The sequence below is a fragment of the Antechinus flavipes genome, chromosome 4 (assembly GCF_016432865.1).
Source record: "Antechinus flavipes isolate AdamAnt ecotype Samford, QLD, Australia chromosome 4, AdamAnt_v2, whole genome shotgun sequence".
Taxonomy (NCBI): domain Eukaryota; kingdom Metazoa; phylum Chordata; class Mammalia; order Dasyuromorphia; family Dasyuridae; genus Antechinus; species Antechinus flavipes.
This window is the reverse complement of record NC_067401.1, coordinates 159,751,120-159,754,410: the sequence shown is the minus strand read 5'-3', so window position 1 is coordinate 159,754,410 and position 3,291 is coordinate 159,751,120.

The following is a 3,291-nucleotide window of genomic DNA, read 5'->3' as shown; positions in this document are numbered from 1 at the left end:
CACACTAAAAATAAAATATGTATCTACCATTCAAATTACATTTAATAATGCATCCCAAGCTCAATGTAAAAAAAAATTATTAGAATTCCTTATAATGTTTGGATGATACTCTTCAAAAAAAAAGTCTAATAAGAAAAACATTTATCTAGGGATATCCACTTGAATTTTAATACTGATCTCTCCACAACTATTTCTTTTTTTTAATAACTTTTTATTGATAGAACCTATGCCAGGGTAATTTTTTACAGCATTATCCCTTGCACTCACTTCTGTTCCGATTTTTCCCCTCCCTTCTTCCACCCCCTCCCCAAGATGGCAAGCAGTCCTTTACATGTAGAATAGGTTACAGTATATTCTGGATACAATATACGTGTGCAGAACCGAACAGTTTTCTTGTTGCACAGGGAGAATTGGATTCAGAAAGTATAAATAACCTGGGAAGAAAAACAAAAATGCAAGCAGTTTATATTCATTTCCCAGTGTTCTTTCTTTGGATGTAGCTGCTTCTGTCCATCCTTGATCAATTGAAAATGAATTAGCTCTCTTTATCAAAGAGATCCACTTCCATCAGAATACATCCTCAAACAGTATCGTTGTTGAGGTATATAATGATCTCCTGGTTCTGCTCATTTCACTTAGCATCAGTTCATGTAAGTCTCGCCAGTCCTCTCTGTATTCATCCTGCTGGTCTTTCCTTACAGAACAATAATATTCCATAACGTTCATATACCACAATTTACTCAACCATTCTCCAATTGATGGGCATCCATTCATTTTCCAGCTTCTAGCCACTACAAACAGGCTGCCACAAACATTTTGGCACATACAGGTCCCTTTCCCTTCTTTAGTATCTCTTTGGGGTATAAGCACAACTATTTCTTAAGGAAGTTTTGAGGAGGTCCAAGCATGGAGTAATGGATAGAATTAGGCATGGTTCATTAGCACCATTCCCCTATCAGACAACACTATCAATTCATCCAATTTCTCCTCCAAGTCACTGTCTAGCTATATCTAATGATAATTGCTCTTAGGAACAAAAGACTGAATTGAGTGTGGAACAGCTATTTATTTGCTACTCAAAAAGAAAATGATAAATGCAAAATGCTCATAAGCATACTTTGGCAGAAAAGATAGAAAATCAGGGTTCATGAAAAATTACTGTTATATTCTCCCAGGAGGTTGAAACTTCTCATCACAATGTCCATTAACTAGAGAATTGCTGAACAAGTTGTGGTATATGATCATGATACAATACTACTGCCCTATAAGAAATGATAAATTCAATGATCTTAGAAAAACATGGATATACTTGCATGAAATAATGAGCAGAACCAAGAGAATATTGTATACAGTAATAGCAGTATTGTTTTAGGAAGAATTCTGAGCAAATAAGTCATTTCAAGAATTATAAATACAAATTAAGTACAAAGAACCTATGAAGGAAGATGCTATCTGCATTCAAAGAAAGAACTGATAAATAGAACTATGTATACAATAATTATATATATGTTCGTGTATGCATATGTGTGTGTATACATATATACACATATTTATGTCTGATGGTAGCCATCTCCATGGTGGGGGTAGAAGAAAAATGTTACATGATAACTTTATTTTATATTTAAAAAGAAAGGCAAGTGGATTTGCAGTTTCATGTGCAATTATCTTTTTTCCTAAAAAATTCTACTATGTTATGGAAATGCTTGATTTATTTCTTAAGTTCAGAATAAAATAAATACAATTTAAAAATCATGAAGCACTTTGGGGGAGCGTAGTAACATTGTTAGATTTCATCTCATTGTCTTTAATGTTCATGTCTCCTGGTCAGTCAGGTCAGAGGTTAGGTTCTTCCTTTTTTTTTTTTGGGGGGGGGGTGGTGGTGGTGGTGGTGGTGGTGGTGATTGTAGTCTTCTTTGATACAAAATTCCTTCTCCCTCCAAGTGGCTCTAACATGGAATCTGGAACCCTTGGGTTCTCAAGCTTCCAAAGCCAACTCCAAGCCTATTCACATCCATCTCAAGAACTATGTTTAGTTACACTCAAGAAAGAAACAAAAACAGAGGTAGTTAGGGCTTTGAGAAGTGGACTCAAGTTCATGTAGGTAGATGTCTTTTTGCTGCCAAATTCTCACAGCTAGGGGTGGCCAAAGTGGGGCAAAAGGAGAGCTCTTCTTAATCTAATTTTCTAAGGAAGCTTCTGAGCTACATAAAGCTGCTTGTAAGGCCAAAGGAATAAAGTAATAGGGATAGAATCTCTCTCTTTTTAAAGTGCACAACTCCTGCTCAGTGACTAATAAAAGGATTCTCTTACATCCCTCAAAGTGCTCAGAAAAGGAATCAGGCAGAGCCAACTGCAAATACTCTACTCAAACCTCAGTTAAACATATGGTTTTTTTTTTCCTCCTCTCTCTTATTATTAAGTTATTATTTATAATCACATATACAATCAATTATAAAATTATTATTAAATAACAATAAGGAAAAGACAGAACTTTATTCTCAAAAATGTTGAAGAGAGAGACCAGTAGGAATTTGTCAAGATTTAATGATGGATATGTGGAGGAAGAGGAGTTAAGGATGACTCCAGAGTTTTAAGCCAAAGGGACCTGAAAGACTAGGGTATATATTGACAAAAATGGAAAAAAAAATTGGGAAGGGTTGATCATTTAGTGGGGAAAAAAGATCAGTTTAGGATGAGATGATGTCCATAAAACAAGTTATATATAAATGTATGTGTTAATATATAAATATTAGTAATTATTATGTAAAGTTTCAAGTGGCAGTTAGATGTTTAAGTAGAGATATCCTGTAGGATCTTATGGACTTTGAAGATCATTCAGTTCAATTCTCATTTAATCGATTAGAGAAATGAGAAATTTTGTGATTTAATCAAGATGACCTAGTTAGTCAGAAGTAGAACCTAAACTAGAAATTGGATCTCAACTACCAAACCAATATATATTTTTGTCACACTATCATGATGCTTTTGCATGAACCTGAGAAACATGAAAATAAAAATAGAATGAAACATCTGTCCTAAATAAGCATATTTGAGAATTATCAGAATATATGTAGAATAAGTAATGTCAAAATCAAAGATGTCACCAAAACAGAAAAAATAGTAACAAAGATTTCACAATGAAACTACTGTAAATCATTGGAGAATACTAGATATTTGAGTTGGTTCCAAATCTTGATACTTTATCTTCTATTTACAAAGAACAAAGTAAATGAAAATAGTTAATATTTAAGCATTTCTGGTTTGTATCTTTCTTTTTAACAGAGAGAAGTC